The sequence below is a fragment of the Leucoraja erinacea genome, chromosome 9, assembly GCF_028641065.1.
Source record: "Leucoraja erinacea ecotype New England chromosome 9, Leri_hhj_1, whole genome shotgun sequence".
NCBI lineage: Eukaryota > Metazoa > Chordata > Chondrichthyes > Rajiformes > Rajidae > Leucoraja > Leucoraja erinaceus.
Genome location: NC_073385.1, coordinates 40706368 through 40725752, shown reverse-complemented (window position 1 = coordinate 40725752; position 19385 = coordinate 40706368).

The following is a 19385-nucleotide window of genomic DNA, read 5'->3' as shown; positions in this document are numbered from 1 at the left end:
GCTGTAAGGCAACAACTCTACCACTGAGCCACTGTGCCGCCCTGCTACGCTACTGTGCTGCCATATCTATGATGTTAGTTGGGACATAAATGTCAAAATGGGTGGCACAATGGTGTAACGGTAGAGTTGCATGTCTGTACGGAGTTTGTACATTCTCCCTCTGACCCCTTGGGTTTTCTCCAGGTATTCCTGTTTCCTCCCACACCCCAAAGACTTGTGGGTTTGAAGGTTAAATAGCTTCTGTAAATTGTCCCTAGTGTGTAGGATAGAACAAGTGCATGGGCTGATTGCTGGTCGGCGTGGATTCGGTGGGCCGAGGGACCTGTTTGCATGCTGCACCTCTAAGGTAAACTAACCTAAACATGGTCTTGGTGAGACCACACCTGGAGTATTACTTACAGTTTTGGTCTCCAAATCTGAGGAAAGACATTCTTGCCATAGAGGGAGTACAGAGAAGGTTCACCAGACTGATTCCTGGGATGGCAGGACTTTCATATGAAGAAAGATTGGATAGACTCGGCTTGTACTCGCTGGAACTTTGGAGATTGAGGGGGGATCTTATAGAAACTTACAAAATTCTTAAGGGGTTGGACAGGATAGATGCAGGAAGATTGTTCCCGATGTTGGGGAAGTCCAGGTCAAGGGGTCACAGTTTAAGGATAAAGGGGAAATCCTTTGGGAAAAGCATTTTTCACACAGAGAGTGGTGAATCTCTGGAACTCTCTGCCACAGAGGTAGTTGAGGTCAGTTCATTGGCTATATTTAAGAGGGAGTTAGATGTGTCCCTTGTGGCTAAAGGGATCAGGGGGTATGGAGAGAAGGCAGGTACAGGTTACTGAGTTGGATGATCAGCCATGATCATATTGAATGGTGCAGGCTCGAAGGGCCGAATGGCCTACTCCTGCACCTATTTTCTATGAATCTCTGAATCTATGAATAAGAACCTGAATTTTGTCTGTCTTGACAGCCCTCAGTGTCTGACATTCTTTTCAAAATTAGCTGGAGAATGGAATTAGATAAGACCTACGTTAATAGATGTTTATTACTGTTATTGAGCCAGGAATAATGAATAACATGGTCTTACTACCAAGGCAATAAATTTGTACTCCCAGTAAAATAACCAATCACTTGATGAGAATCCTTGTCCATTAAACTTTTCACAAATGTGCACAAGCACTTTGGTTATAACTGGAAGATTCATTTTACTATTGAACTTTACTGCTTGATCTTGTACTCCCAACGCTTACTCTCAGTAATTGTGTTTTGATACTGAACTATGAAATAATTCATCAAAAATGACCTGAGAATTTAATTTAGTAATTTCTATTTAATAACAATGTCAGAAATCTGCTGTGATAGACTGTATTGAGGATAATGACTATCCCTCGGTAACCTAATAAAAGAAAGACTTGGCAGTGTGTATTTGTTACCTTTGTTCTGAAATTAGATTGGTGTTTTAAATGAACCACAAACTACTTGTTATTGGATACAGGTGATAAATTATACCAAACCCAGTGACATTAGCAGTGCCTTGCATGAACACTGAGGCGTTCAGGCTATCTGCAAGGATATAGAGACGGCAGAGGCTTGCATACTTTACCCAGTCTGTCCTCCTGCGTTTATCCAGCGTGATCGGTATAATTTCAAATTCCTATCATCTGCAGTGTTTAGCTCATTCAGTTCGCATCTCACATTTCCTGTTTAACTAGGCATCATGTTTGGCACAAACATTGTGGGCCAAATGGTCTGTTTCTGTGCTGTTCTGTTCCATGCTGTATGTTCGTCCCCAGGCAGATCATATATGATTAACAAACCATTTTCCCTCAACCAGTACATCGCCATTTATGTCATTCTAGCAGTTTTTCTTGGTCTCTATCCGATCATAAGCATTCACTTTGTTTTCTGCACATTTAGTTTAGTTCAATTCAGTTTAGAGATACAGCACGGAAGCAGGCCCCTTGCTCCATTAAGTTGGCGCTGGCCAGTGATCACCTGTACACTAGCACCATCCTTCACATTAGGGACAATCTAAAATCTTTACTGAAGCCTTAACTTCTAAACCTGTACGTCTTTGGAGTGTGGGAGAAAATCCATGCCGACACGGGGAGAATGTACAAACTCTGTACAAGCAGCACCTGCAGTCAGGATCGAACCAAGGTCTCTGGTGCCGTGAGGCAACAACTCTACTGCTGCACCACTGTGCCACACCTATCCCTCTTTGCAACTTGAAACATGTATCTCAGTCATTGTGAAAGGAAGGAACCAGTGAAAGATATCAAGAAATTTATTGATCAATTTAGTAAGGGAATATTAGAACTTTGAAGAGAGGTGGACGCATAAAGGCCTACACAGATCTATCAGGCTAAAGGCTTATTTCTGTGCTATATGTTACATGTAATTCCCAAATTCCATTTTTCGATAGTTTAGTCTAACACTAGTTATAAACAACTTTTATGTTGGGTGTAAAATTGCCTTTTATACTAGTAAATATCTGCCCCTACATTCAATGTTTAGTTTAGTGATGCAACTTGGAAGCAGGTCTTTCGGCCCACCGAGTCCACTCCGACCAGTCATCACCTAATTCACACTAGTCCTATGTTATCCCATCCTATACACGAGAGACAATTTACAGAAGCCAATGAACCTACATACACGCATGTATTTGGAAAGTGGGAGGAAACCGGAGCATCCGGAGAAAACCCACGTAGTCACTGGGGAACATATGAACTCCGTACAGACAGTACAGTCAGTCTGGGTGCTGTGAGACAGCAGCTCTACCGTTGCGCCACTGTGCCGCCCGAATGTTGATTAATTTCTCTTCAAGGATATAAGCTTCTTAAAAATTCTCCTGCAGCCAAAGCAGGATTTGTAATGGAAACACATGGGTACAGCCAAAACCTTCTTGTCATGCCACGCATTCCTTTCGGAGATATGTTAAAAAAAAATAGAATACTTGGGAGAGGCTGACTTTTCAAAAGAAAATGCAACAAATTAGATTTGTGCGGTTTTTGCTTAGTCCGCTGGGAGAACAATCTGCTGTCGTCAATTCTGATAATCTAGCAGGAAAAGGCACGGACTTTCAAATGGAGATTATTATGCATTTAGGAGTGAAATGGACCCAGGAAAAGAGCGACAGATTAGTTCAAACAGGATGAGAAATCTCAGCCTTCATCTACATGCATGAAGATCAAATACCTGAGGTTTGAATCCAATAAGCAGCTCAAAATGTTTCCTTTTTGTAAGTTTTCCCTTGGCTTCCTGAAAACAGTAATACAAATATAGATATCGGATAGGATATTCTCTCTTTGATGAAATCCTGTCAATGTTTCCCTCTGAGAGACACAAAGTGCTGGAGCAACTCAGCGGGTCAAGCAGCATCTCTGGACAAAAAGGATGGTGACGTTTCGGATCGGAACCCTTTTTTAGTGTAAGAAAATATTAAAATCTGTACATGAAAGGACATTGTGAACTCGATTAATTAACACCAAATAAAATAACTACAATCTCCTGAATTAATAAATATTACAGACATTTTAATTATCAATAATATATTTCTACCAACCATGTTAGCTTAATCGCATTGCAATTTACTGATTGAATGTATTAGATGTGCACAAGTACGGGTTAGTGAGAGAAAGTATAACCTGAGTTATGGCTGCAGTAAATAAGGCAGAGATAATGGCATTGGAAGAAATGCTCTGGCACCAGCACAGATGGAATTTGACAGTCTTTGAAAGGTTCTTGATTAGGAAAAATGTCAAAGGTTATGGGGAGAAGATGGGGCGCAGGATGCCATAGCTAAAAAACAATACTTTGGACTCAGGACTGGACTCAGGACTCAAGTCTACGCTTCTCTCTTACACACGGGTGGCATGGTGGCACAGCAGTAGAGTTGCTGCCTTACAGCGCCAGAGACCCAGGTTCGATCCTGACTATGAGTGCTGTCTGTACGGAGTTTGTACTTTCTCCCTGTGATTGCGTGGATTTTCGCCGGGTGCTCCTGCTCACATTCACACAGGGTTTCACTAGAATCTCTCCACTAAGAATAGACATATGAAGAAGAAATATTGATCCTACTGGAAAGAATATTTTAATAAATTATTAAAAACATCTTTAGAGATTCTCCACATTAAAAACTGTTTAACTCGTCTACTAGAATTCATAAAAGTCCATGCCTTGCTACATAAAATTAGAGAAAATACTAATATTAATTACCATCAATATTATGAAACCATCAAACTCCTAGCATTAAGTTTATTGATATTTGGTATACATTTTCAATTGTATTATTTCACATTGTCATTCATCAAAAATACATTGAAGTTAAAAATAGTTCCTTGTATGCTGCAGATATATATATGATGCACAGTTTCTCTACAATGTTTTATACACTGGCTGTCTGGAATAATACTAATCCACTCCTGGATTACTCAATGCTTTTTACAATTCAACACATTACCCCAGATTTCCTGAGCTATTTGAAGACAGATGCAGTGGTGTGGAAAGTATGCAGTATGACATTAAATTCTGATTTATTATTCTGAAGTCAATATTCTAGTTCAGGTTATTTTATCTACTAAGTCATTCTCCAATATTAACCGTTAGAAATGGAATACATTTATAGCAAATTATATCCATTCATATTTTGCTGTACTTTGAGATAGGCAGGTGTTGGACAAAGGCCAGAGATGGAAAATCAGGAAGTCAGGCAAGAGGAAGGAAATGTCACCTATCCATGTTCTCCAGAGATGCTGTCTTTTTTTTGTCTTCCTAGTTTCCATTTTTTCCTAAATGTTTGTCTATCCCCTATATCCTTTTGTAGAAACAGAAAAATGCAAATGCTAGTTTATACCAAAGATAGACACAAATTGCTGGAGTAACTCAGCTGGTCAAGCAACATCACTGGAGAAACCAGATGGGTAACGCTTCAGGTTGGAACCTTATTTCAGCGTCTGAGGGGCTAAATGGCATGTTTCCACACTGTACCTCTACACTAAACTAAAAAAACCTTGGCATCAACCCAAAACATCTATTTATCAAGTATCTTTTATAAGAAGGTGTTTTACTTCAAGGAAGTACAAAGCAACTGAACAATGTCTTTTCCCAGTTCACCATGTTTGCCCATGCGTTTTCTCCAGTGATGTTCCTTGACCAGTTAAAGGGCAGCTACTCCAGTCATCAGGGAGCAAGATGTCACCAAGATTGCTGGGGTCGCAGACTGTAAGTAGGCTGTCAAAGTATACAGCATTATATAGATCAGATACAGAAATGGGCAGAGAAATGGCAGATGGTGTTTAATCCGAGCAAGTGTGGCATATTGAACTCTGGTACAATTATACAATTAGATACCACTTCATACCCAATCACCGCACCCTCTGTGCTGCACAACATAACCTATCCAATATCAACAATAAAAATAGAGGAGGTGGAGAGGCTTTTCAGAGGACAAAAAAGCTGGAAATCTCCAGGACCTGACAATGTTTCCCCCTCTACTCTTAAGCTCTGTGCCAAACAGCTGGCACCGGTCTATACAGACATTTTTAACCAGTCCCTGCAAACATGTACTGTCCCTGCCCGCTTCAAAGTCTCCACTATTGTCCCTGTACCCAAAAAGGCAAGGATTACTTGTCGTAATGACCACAGGTCTGTCGCACTGACCTCTGTAGTCATGAAGACACTCGAAAGGCTTGTGCTCGCCAAGCTGAAAAATATCACAAACTCCCTGCTGGACCCTCTGCAGTTTGCATATCGGGCCAATAGATCTGTGGATGATGCAGTCAACCTGGGCCTGCACTTCATCCTACAGCATCTAGTCTGCCAGGGGACCTATGCGAGGATCCTGTTTGTTGATTTTTGCTCTGCATTCAACACCATTGTGCCAGAGCTAATACACTCCAAACTTTCCGAGTTGACTGTGCCTGAACCCCTCTGTCAGTGGATCACCAACTTCCTGACAGACAGGAAGCAGCATGTGAGGCTGGGAAAGCACATCTCGGACCTGCAAATGCTCAGCATAGGAGCACCGCAAGGCTGCGTACTCTCACCTCTCCTCTACGCTCTCTACACCAATGACTGCACCTCCACAGACACCTCTGTCAAGCACCTCAAGTTTGCGAACGACACAACCCTGATTGGACTGATCCAGGATGGGGAGGAATCTGCCTACAGACTGGAAGTGTCACAGCTGGCGTCCTGGTGCCATCGCAACAACCTAGAGCTCAATGCTCTTAAGACAGTGGAATTGATTGTAGACTTTAAGAGAGCTCCCCCTCCCCTCATCCCACTCATCATCAACACCACCAGAGTCACATCTGTGGAGTATTTTAAGTTCCTGGGAACCATCATCTCCTAGGACCTTAAGTGGGGGGCCACCATCGACTCCACAGTTAAAAAGGCCCAACAGAGGATGTAGTTCTGTCGGCAGCTGAGGAAGCACAATCTGCCACAGGCAATGATGGTCCAATTCTACACGGCCATCGTAGAGTCTGTTCTCACCTTCTCCATCATGGTCTGGTTTGGCTCAGTCACCAAGCACGACACCTGGAGGCTGCAGCGAATCATCCGATCAACAGAGAAGTTTATTGGCTGCAACCTTCCCTCCATTGACGAACTGTACACTGCAAGGGCCAGGAAGTGAGCGGGCAAGATCATCTCTGACCCCTCTCACCCTGGCCACAAACTCTTTGAATCACTTCCCTCTCGAAGGCGACTCCGGATTGTCAAAGCTGCCACAGACAGACATAAAAACTGTTTTTATCCACGAGTAGTTGCTCTATTCAACAGCCAAAAATCTGTAGCCTCCCTTTGATCTGGTATTTTGTTGCTTCACATGCTTGATCAATGGTGTTTTATCATTAATGTTTTATTATTATTAATGTTTAGTGTTTTCTGAGTCATTCGTAACTGTTTCTGTCTGTCATGTTGTTACTTGTGGGCGGAGCACCAAGGCAAATTCCTTGTATGTGAATAATTGGCCAATAAACTTACTTACTTACTTAATGGCATGACCCTTAACAACATTGATGTACAGAGGGATCTTGGGGTCCACATTCATAACTCTCTGAAAGTGGCAAGACAAGTAGACAGTGGTAAAGAAGGCATATGGTATGTTTCCCTTCATAGGTCGGGGCAACGAGTATAAGAGTCTGGAAGTCATGTTGCAGCTTTATAGGACTTTGATCAGGCCGTATTTGTAGTATGTTGTGCAGTTCTGGTCGCTCCAGTACTGGAAGCATGTAGAGAGGCTGCAGAGGAGATTTACCAGGATGCTGCCTGGATTAGAGGGTATTTAGCTAAAGGGAGAAACAATAATAATTCAAATTTGATGACCCTTTGCAAGTTCTGCTGGTGTTACCTACCTGACTGAGTGTTTCCAGTGCTTTGTGTGTTGTTTCAGACTTTCGGGACCAGCGTTTTTGCTTTGCTTTGCTTTTTGACAAGTGTTCAATGTCGGTATTATTTGTTGAAATGAGATCTACCTGAATACTCAAACTCGGGAGTGAAATACGATTGCCTAGAAATGGAACATTATTTCAAATCGTGTTCTGTCAGAAGATTGGCGAGAAATGGAAGCGGTGCTTGCTAATATCCCACAGTCAAGTCTTGGCAGTTTGCCCAGAGAAATCAATCAACATCTGTCGCAATGCTACAATAAATCTGTTTATTATAAGACCATAAGACACAGGAGCAGAATTTGGTCATTCGGCCCATTGAGTCTGTTCCGCCATTCGATCACAGCTGATCTACTTCACCCTCTCAACCCCATTCTCCTGTCATCTCCCCGTAACCTTTGATGCCCTTGCTAACGAAGAACCTGCCAGACTCCGCTTTAAAAATACCCAATGGCTTGTCCTCCACTGGAGTCTGTGGCAATGAATTCAACAAATCTGCCACCCTCTTGCTAAAATAATTCCTCCTCATCTCCATTCTAAAGGTACGGCCTTTTACTCTGAGGCTGTGTCCTCTAGTTCTCGGCTCTCCCACTAGTGGAAACTGGATTATAAGATTATCCAGAATTAGACCGATTTAAGTGCAGTTAATTCATGATTGCTTGTATTCATTTTCCAACATATACTATGGGTACTTGCGTTCTAATTAGTGGAAGAGCTATTAACATATTTGTTTATTCTGCAAGTTTGAATCTCATAAAAGAATAACCTCTTTAAAACAGAGGGAAAGATTTCCAGCGACCTTGCATATTTAACTCACTTTGATGGGTGATCAGACAGGATGACAGTGAGCATAAATTCAATCTACTTCAGCAACCGAGAATGAAGAGACAAGAAGCAAAAAACCTCAGAACCCTAAGAAATGAAAATATCAAACTACAAAATTAGGCATAAAAAATCAGAAATGTTTCCACAAAACCTGGTCGCACCGATGATTATCAGTCTCACTTATGCTTTGCGGAATTCTGATAATTACCCCCATCATTTTTTTAACTCTCAACCTTACACTTGCCTGTTTGCAGATGTGGTTTTGGTAAATTTCGCTGATGATCGATCCCATCAAAGGTCGCCATTTCCAAATGTGGATGCTGAGTTTGCAAAAGCACTCATGACATTTTATTTCAGCCTGAATGGAGCGAGAGAAAGACTGATCTGCTTGAAGCAGGTCAGGCCACTGGTGGGGAGGAAGAGTTATCTCTGCATATGCTTTATATTGACATTGCCTAATGCGACAGTGGAACGCTTGAAGTCTCCGAGAAAATCATGAAGGTCTTTGACCCCTTTTAACGTTCAACAGAAGTAAAATATAATTGTAAAGCAGAATTTTTAAGAGTGACACATAATACGTTTGCAGTAGATCGCATTCAGTAAGTGATGCACCACATTACTTTCATTGGAGACCTTTGAACTACCTTTAATTGGACTTTATCGGACTTCAATGTGATAACTTGTCAATATAAATGTACCCTTTCTCCTTTATCTGTGCAAAGCGAACGACTTGATACATTGTATACTAGTATACATAACTCTAGTATATATTGTACACAAAGTATACATACTATACTGATACACTGAAATAGACTAGTATTTGTAATAAACCACACACTCTGAAACTAAAATAGACTAGTATTTGTAATAAAACCACTGTATTCATAAAACTACTGGATGGTTGTATAAATCCACCTGCTTTATTCATGCTCTTTATAAAAGGTTTTCTGCTATCCTTGCTGAGCATAGCCAATATGTGAGTCTGAAACCCCATTAATATGGCTGACTCTTCACTGCCCTCTGGAAAGGCACAGCAACTCAGTCAGTTGTATTATAATTTCTACGTTTAGAGTTCGAGAAGGTGGTTCATCATAGAACTAGTGTAAACTGGTGATCGATGGTCGGCATGTACTTGGTGGGCCGAAGGGTCTGTTTCCATGCTGTATGTTTAAACTATGTTGTATACCCTTCATCAGTCAGAGTTTAAAAGTTGGGAGGCCATGTTGCAGTTACATAAGACAATGGTGAGGCCACATTTAGAGTGTATATGTATGTGTGTGTATATGATACATATATATATATATATATATCATATACTTATTAATACTCTGATCTTGTTAGTGTGTATATATGTGTGTGCATATGTGGTTGTCTTTACATCTTCACAAAAATACTACGCGGTAACGATTACATTTTTACATATTCTGACTGACATCTTTCCCGTCGAGGCCGGGAACACATTATCTGAACATTTCACGTTTTATTTCTCGACTTATTACTGATTAAAATAAAATACTTTGAAATTAAAACAACCAACTTCAAATGATGACGTCACAATGGCTCAGCTAGCAGTGCCGAGCCTCAGTGAGGATTTCATCCTATATTTGACACGTTATTCGCGATTAAAACTTAAACAATGACAACTTCCACACGATTTTTACATATTCTGATTCACATTTTCCCCCTCTAGGCAGAGATCACTTTCACTGAACATTTTATGCTTTATTTCTCGATATATTATTGATTAAAGTTTTAAAAAAATCAAAATACCTTCAATTTCTAACCGACTGAAGACGTCACAATGGCAGCTTCAACTGATGATGTCACAATGGATAGACTAGCAGGGGGAGGGCGAATTGCTATTGTAACACGCAGGGCAAGTGCGATTAGAATTTTTTTAAATGATCACTGCTGAGGGAGGCAAGGGGAGCGTTGGAATCTTACGTTCGGGAACGGCTTGACTTGGAGGATCACGCCTCCCGTATGGGCTATGGGTAGGGAATGGGTGCATTGGGGGAGCAGACCCAACAGGTCTGCACTTGGTCTAATATATATATATATATGTGTGTGTGTATATGTATATATAAAACATATATGTGTGTGTGTGTATGCAACTAACTTTTTTTTTCTTGTTTAATACATATGTTTACATATTCTGCTGTGCTGCTCCAAGCAGGAATTTCATTGTTCTGTCTGGGACATATGACAACAAAACACTCTTGACTCTTGAGTATTGTGTTCAATTTTGGGCACCATGTTAGAGGAAAGATGGTGTGGAGCTGGAAAGGGTGCAGAGAAGATTTATGAGGATATTGCCAGGACTTGAGCAACTGAGCTATAGGGAGAGGTTGAGCAGGCTAGGACTTTATTCCTTGGAGTGCAGAAGGATGAGGGGTGAGCATATAGAGGTGTACAAAATCATGAGAGGAATAGATCGGGTAAATGCATAGTCTTTTGCCCAGAGTAGTGGAATCGAGAACCAGAGGACATGGGTTTAAGCTGAAGGGGGAAAGATTTAATAGGAACTTGAAGGGTGAGTTTTTTACACAAAGGAGGTTGTTGAATGGAATGAGCTGCCAGAGGAGGTAGTTGAAACAGGTAGTATCGCAATGTTTAAGAAACATTTAACCAGGTACATGGATAGGGTAGGTTTAGAGGGATATGGGCCGAACGCAGGCAGGTGGGACAAGTGTAAATGGGACATGTTGGTTGGTTTGGCAAGTTTGGCTGAAGGGCCTGTTTCCACACTCTATGACCCTTTGATACACCTGCTGTGTTGCTGTGAGTGAGAATTTCATTGTTCTGTTTTGGGACATATGACAATAAAACATTCTTGACTCTTAAACCTAAAACTAAAACTAAACCCCTTAGGAGCATTAGGTGAATAGGCAATAAATACTGGCCTTACATCCTGAAAAAAAATCTTACTAATGAGATCTTACTCCCATAATGTGCATTTGAGTGCTATGTTGACAGAGGTGTAGACATTTTCCATGCTGCTTTCTACTGTTTATACATGTTACAAGGACATAAGTCACTGAAACTGAGTGCAACAAAATCAGCTGAAATGGAGACTGGACAGTTATTGGGGAGCTGGCGCCAGGGAGGCTAATTCCATCACACTTTGTATAACCACGGATAATTTACACTGATGCAGGAACCACATGCTATAAAATTAAAACAAATGAACCGAGCTGTAAATGTTTTGTTTATTCGGGTTCAATCTGTAATGTATTTAGTCAGAAAGGAAAGCTGAAATCACTATGTTTTTTTTCCATTAGAATGGTTCCCATTTGCTACCATAAAATGGTTATTGGACACAGGGTGCCCTCCCTATGAAATTTGAATAGCAGCAAGAAAATTTCCTTTTTACACTGCTGATAACATTGCCTGCATTAAATCTGCCTGCATTCTCTCTGAAGGAGAATTCGCTGGTAGGCAAGTTCACTGGAGTGTCAATTCAAATTGAATTGGTTTAGTTTAGTTTACTTTAGTTTACATTATTGTCACAGCAGCAGAGTGGTGCAGCTGTAGAGTTGCTGCCTCACAGCACCAGAGACCTGGGTTCCATCCTGACTACCGAGTTTGCATGTTCTCGCTGTGACCACATGGATTTTCTCCGGATGCTCCAGCTTCCTCCCCAACTCCAAAGATGTGCAGATTTAAAGGTTAATTGACTTTGGTAATGCAGTAAAATTGTCCCTTGTGTGTAGGACAGTGTTAGTACACGGGGTGATCGCTGGTCAGCGCGGACTTGGTGGGATGAATGGCTTGTTTCCCACTGTCTCTAAAGTTTAAAGTCACATGTACGGTGAAAATCTTTTCAGTTGCGTGCTATTCAGTTAGTGGAAATACTATGCATGATTACAATCAAGCAGTCCCCAATGTACAGATACAGGATAAAGGTATCATGTTTAGTGCAAGATAAAGTCCAATAAAGTCAGATTAAAGATAGCTCAAGGGTCTCCAGTGAGGTAAATGGTAGCAGAACCGCTCTCTAGTTGGTGATTGGATGGTTCAGTTGCTGATAACAGCTGGGAACTGTCACGGAATCTGGAGGTGTGCGTTTTCACACTTCTGTACCTCTTGCATGATAGGAGAGGGGAGAAGAGGGAGACTTGTCGATTATGCTGGTGGCCTTGCCGTGGCAGTGTGAAATGTAGATGGAGTCGGTGGGAGAGCGGTTGGTTAGCGTGATGGTCTGGGCTGCATCCACAATTTTTCTACTAACACATTGACTGTGAGATGTGGAACTAAAACTCCACAAATTTAATTACCTTATAAATGAGAGAAATTTAAGTACATTCAAAAATAAGACATTAGTTATATAAAAGATGTTTTGATTGAAACTGAATTCTACATTGATTGTACATAGTATGAGTAAACAAGATAGTGCAGATATTTTGTTACTGGCTATAAATATATCATAAAATGTTGCATTTGTGTGGTTTTCATAAAATGTTTGAATTTACACATATTGAAATGCATCCATTGACTTGTAATCTACTGAACACTGGTGTCATTTACAGCCAGCGGAAAATAAATAATGGAATTATAAAAGTTCCACTATGAAATATAAAAATTGTATGGTTTTGAAAATGGAATAAAATATATATTTTAATTGTTTAATGGAGTATTGTATCAGCCCACACATCCTCAAAACTAACGAGAATAGCAGAAAATATAGTTGCATAAACATAGAAACAAGGAACTGCAGGTGCTGGTTTACCAAGGTAAGACTCAGCAGGTCAGGCAGCCGGAGAACCAGGCTAGGTGAAGTTTTGGGTTGGGACCCTTTTTTAGACAGAAATAATTGCATATGCTTCTACTCATGGAATATTAGTACATATGTAAAGATTTACCCAAACTCATAAAATCACTGTCATACCGCATGGTAACATTCATTTCAGCCTAACTCATCGATGCTGACTAAGATGCCCCATCTAAGCTTAGTTTATTGTCACGTGCACTTAGGTACAGTGAAAAGCTATTTTGTTGTGTGCTATCCAGTCAGTGGAAAGACAATACATGATTACTATTGAGCCATTTACAGTGTATAGCTACGTGATAAGGAAATAACGTTTAGTGCAAGGCAAAGCCAGTGAAGTCCGATCAAAGATAGTCCGGGGTCACCAATGAGGTAGATAGTAGTTCAGGACTGCTCTCTAGTTGTGGTAGGATGATCCAGTTGCTTGATAATAGCTAGTCCCATTTGCCTGCATTTGGATCATGTCCCTCAAGAAATCTTTCCTATCCATGTACCTGTCCAAGTGTCTTTTAAAGCACAGCAAATGATTTCAGCATTTTACTTCGGAGTCACGCGAGTGACTACGTGAAGAACCCCGCCACGACGCACGCGTGTCATATCGCTTCACGCTTGCGAAACGACAGGCGGGGTGGAGTTTCCCCCGCAGCGGTAAATTTGAAACCGCGACCTGCAGGTAAGTGATTTACTCTGCGGTAGTTTTTGTCCCCGCGCTGTTTTTACACAGGGGGGGGAAGCTAGACAAAATAGTGTCCACAAGTGCTGCGAGTAAAGCTGGCTGGGGAGGACCGCGAAGTTGCGGGAGCCAGCAGCAGCTGAAGGCACAACCCCGTAAGAGATCAGCTGAGCCGACTTTTGGTCCCGCGCCGGCCAGAACACCACGGCCGGGCGGGAGACTATTCAAATGGGGCCGTCGACTTTTGACAAGTCGAAAACGGCAGGAGACGGGGTGGAACGAAGTTCCCCCGTAGCGACAATTTTAACTTGGACCTGCAGGTAAGAGCTGCGGTCTTTTTGTGTTTTTACCATGCTGATTACAGGTGGAGAAACCACCGGGCTGCGACAAAGCTGGTGGGCTAGATGGGATCAGCCGTGCCCGATGTCGCCTCCGCAGCGGCCAGATCCACTCCACGGCAGTAAGGACAAAGCTGGTGAGGGAGGACCGCGGAGCAGCGGGCAGCCAGCAGCAGCCAACGACACTCGGATCGCCGATAGTGGGATCAGCTGTGCCCGATGTCGCCTCCGCACCGGCCAGATCCACGCAGCCGGGCGGAAAGGCTAGACACAAAAACAAACAAGGTCTTGGACTCAGAGGAGTCCGACTTTGAACAACCGCGGGCGGCCAGCGACCGAGAGCGCTGGAGCCGGATGGAGCGGTGTGGAGCATTTTCTCCAATGTGACAGACTCCGGGAGATGGAGTTGGGTCACAGTGGGCCCTATCATAAACCCACAGCAGTACCTCTTGAAGGGCTGCACAGTGCTTCTACCTCATCAGAGGGGAGCACTATGGGTCAGTTCTGGGCTGACCTGGAAGAGGGGTCCGCAGAAGAAAAGACAAGTGTGCAAGGGGTGCAGGAACAAGAGAACCTACTGGACTAATAAATGGACTCCAACAAACACTACAGCCAAAGACAGCACCCTACGCACCCACCAGCAGAACTGGTGAAAGCTCAAAAGCCCGGTATTCAAAACATGAGTCTTTTTAGGCCATGGCCCAGGCTGGCCTTCTTGGAAGATGCGGGGAATTCCAACGCCAACCAAACCGAAAATCCAGACACCAACGCAACAACAGCAGCGAAGAACCTACAAAAAGAAGTAAACCTGCCACTGGTAACTATGGAGGTAGGTGGGTCTGGTTCCCTACAAAATACAGGGAGCATGGAGGTTGGGGGGAGACTACACTCTTTTCTGAATGCATGGAGCATGTTAACAACCGATACTTACATCTTAAGCAGTATCCAGGGATATACAATAGAGTTTATACACAAGTACAGCCCTCCAGTTCAACATATACCGAACCGAATGTTCGTGCCTTCTGATAAATAAAAATCAAAAGCGCAAGCTGAACTGGAGCGGCTTTACATAAAAGGTGTAATTGAGAAAACTCAACACGAACCATTAGAATTCGTGTCCAATATATTTATCAAAAACAAAAAAAAGATGGTGGTTGTCGCATCACCATAGATCTGACAAAATGGATACCTTTGTTACTGCTAAACAATTCATTTCCAAAGGTTACTTCATGGCCAGCATCGATTTAAAAGATGCTTACTATTCAGTGCCTATACAAGGTGACCACAGATGTTACTTAAAATTCAACTGGATGGGCAACCCTGGCAGTATAAAGCACTGCCAAATGGGTCATCAGCCCCAGGCTGTTCACAAAAATTTTGAAACCAGCCCTAGCGATTCTACGGAAACGTAAACAGATGGTCATGGCATATTTAGATGACATACTCATTGTGGGCAAAACTTTGGAATTGGCCAAACAAACTGTAACAGCCACAAAACAGTTATTTGAAAAACTGGGATTTATTATCCATCCAGTTAAATCTAAACTAACGCCTTCCACTACTATGGACTATTTGGGGGTTTCACCATTGACTCAGTTCACATGTCAGTGACTCTGCCTAAGGGAAAGGCAAGAGATTTAATAGAGGCTTGCATAACCTCATTGACATCAGCAAACCATCCATCAGATTGGTAGCAAAAGTAATTGGCAAATGGTGGCTGCCTTTCCAGCCACACAATTTAGACCTCTATATTACCAAAACTTACAGAGAGCAAAAATACAAGCACTCTAAATTAATGCAGGTCACTTTGACAGACCTATGAAACTACCAATCAAGCTAAAATGTAATAAAATGGTGGATAGATAACATCTGGCTTTGTTCCAATCCAATCATTGTCAGTAACCTTTCCATGGTACTACAAACTGATGCCAGTGCACTTGGGTGGGGAGCCACCAATACCATCACCAGCTGTGGAGGTAGATGGACTGCTCAGGAGGCATCACTATTACTCACACTGGGCATAAACTACCTGGAAATGTTGGGTGCATTCTATGGCCTAAAGTCATATTGTACTGGGTCATATCACCAGCATGTTAGACTACAGATGGACAATATCACCGTGGTAGCATACATTAACCACATGGGTGGAAACAAATCGACATCATGTGACAATCTGGCTAATACAATTTGGCAATGGTGTATCGAGAGAGATATTTGGATATCAGTCACTTACCTACCAGGAAGACTAAATTTAGTGGCAGACACCAGGCCACGCAAATTTAATGAAAACACCGAATGGATGTTGAATAAAAAAGTATTTGCTGATATTACAGCAAAATATGGAACAAGTCTGGATATCGATCAATTCGCATCCAGACTTAACCACCAGTTATCAAATTAGCTTTCATGGGAACCAGACCCTGGGGCAGCGGCGACAGGTGCATTTTCGCTGCATTTGGGGGGGGGGGGAATTGTTTATTTACGCATTCCCTCCTTCCTGCCTCATCAGTCGGGTATTAAGGGAAATACAACAAGACTCTGCGTCTGGTATTGGTAGTACCCGATTGGCCTACTCAACCATGGTTCCCAGTGGTATCAAACATGGTATTAGAACCATGTATCACCATCCCACATAGACCAGATTTATTGCTACATCCCGTAACAAGGGATAGCCATCGATGCCATAACCATTTGAACTTATTAATTTGTAGAGTTTTAAAAACACCTCTACTGCAACTGGGACTGACGGACCGAACAGTGAACATGATCTCGGCGGCCCAAAGACAGTCAACCAAAAAACACTATCTGGTCTATATCAGGAAGTGGGCGATGCACTGCCATAAAAACAACATCACCTACAGAAACATGAACATCCCGTCTGTTCTGGAATATCTGGCAGACCTCCACTATGATGAGGGGCTCAGTTACAGTGTTATCAACTGCGCCAGAAGTGCCCTATCGACTTACCTATGGCAGGGGACAGAGCGTTACTCTGTTGGGACTCACCCACCGGTAACAAAACTTATGAGGGGAATTTTTAATACTAATCCCCCAAGAACCAGGTACTCCCAAATATGGGATGTGAGTATTATCCTGAAGATGCTCGGGAATTGGTCTCCAGCAACAGCTCTGTCCCTACCCAGACTGACATTAAAAACAGTCATGCTAATGGCATTGGTCACGGCACAGAGGGTACAGTCACTGCAAAAACTAAGACTGGACAACATGACTTCCTCAACAGAAAATATTACGTTTCATATCTATGAGTTAGTAAGCAGAACAGACAGGGATCAGCAGGCCTCAATATACAATTTAGGTCATACCCAAACAGATGACCGTCTGTGTATAATAAGATATCTGTCGTTATACATGGAGAAAACGAAAATCCTAAGAGGCAATGAGAAGGCACTTTTTGGTCAGTCACTAGAAACCACACAAAAGAATGACGGTCCAGACCATCTCAAGATGGCTGAAACAGGTGCTAACACAGGCTGGGGTGGATACTAATATTTTTAAATCTCATTCCACCAGGGCTGCAACTACATCGGCAGCGATACAGTTGGATGTACCAATGGACCAAATCCTCAAGGCAGCAGGATGGTCTGGGGGAAAAAACATTCCAATTATTTTACAATAAACCAGTAATGAAACCTAGAACGTTTGCAGAAACAAATTTAAGTTCTGTAAATTAATTTAAACCCATAAAAAGGGGTTATAAATTTGTGTTAATAAATTTTATGATTTCAATGTCGAATTCATGTCCAAATTATGTTAACACAATTCCTCCTACAGTTATCAAGGCAGACGTGATGCATGGACTCGTTTCCACGGCATGAAATCACAGAGCTTTAAAATCTTCATGTAGTCACTCACGTGACTCCGAAGTAAAATAGTAAGATTAAACGAGAACTTACCAGTTTGTAGTTTGATCTGTATTTTATGAGGAGTTACGATGAGGGATTACGTGCCCTCCGCTCCCACCCTTGATCATATACTTAACTGGTATCTCTCCTCTAATCTTACTATGTTTAGTCATTACAGTTATCTGTGATTTCACACCGCTGCTTTGAAGAATGACGCATGCGTCGTGGCGGGGTTCTTCACGTCATCCCTCATCGTAACTCCTCATAAAATACAGATCAAACTTCAAACTGGTAAGTTCTCGTTTAATCTTACTATTAAATACTTGTTCAGAGTTTGGTTCAGGGATATGAACCAATTATACATCAAACACAATTTATTGATAGGCCAACTAAAAGTGACTAACTTAGAATATTTAGTGAAACATGTGATATGCATTTACAGATGTTCACAGTTTAGTTAACAGAGGTTTCCATTTAGAAAATGTAAATGTTGCAAAACCTAGTTGATATTTAGTTCACCAAGGGGATTAAAAGGAATCCAAAGAAGGCAAGCAGAAATACTTCAAAAAAACATAAGTAGAGGACCAGGAGTCTATTGCCGAGGTAAAGGAAGTGAACTGGAGAAAGTGTTAAGAGTGAGAATTGGAATATTAAATCTCACAGCAAGGGGCATCAAAAATGGATAACACATTTACAGAGGACCGAAATATAGGGGAAATAAAACAAACCTGGAGAATTTCAGCAGTTCAAGAAAATGCTTCAATGCACACATTTCATTTTGTATAATGGGCCCAAGGAAAGAGCGTTCACGTTGCGGCCCGTGTTTCAACCAATCTTTTCACCACAAGAAGCACAAGAAGCGCAAGACCATTGTATGCAGATGCCGAGAAGTGTGTTCAGCTCTGGCTGAACAACTTCTAATCTTGTGTGTGGACTCGATAAGAAGATGGTATAATTTCATAATGTTTTCTAAAATATATTGTAAATGATTTTGTATAACACCAGGCAGTGTTATCTGCATCAATAAACGTGAGCTGAAAAAAAAATTGTTTTTTAATTTTAGTTTTAGAGATACAGAATGGAAACAGGCCCTTCAGCCCACTGAGTCTGCACTGACCATTGATTACCTGTTCACACTAGTTCTGTCGTACATTCTGAGGACAATTTACAGAAGCCAATTAACTTACAAACGCGCACTACACTTCACTCTGCCTCTGCAAGGCCACCAGCATAATCAAGGGCTAGTCTCACCCCAGTTACTCCCCTCTCCCATCAGGCAAGAGGCACTGGAAAATGAATACCTACAGACCCAGAGACAGTTTCTTCCCAGCCGATATAGGGGAACTGAACCATCCTATCACCAACTAGGAGGGAGAGACTAAGGTGAGATTTACCCTTGATTATGCTGGTGGTCTTGTTGTGGTAGCATGAAGTCACGGTGCGACACACCCTTGAATATGCTGGTGGCCTTGCTGAGACATCATGAAGTGTAGATGGAGTCAATGGAAGGGACGTTAATTTGCACGA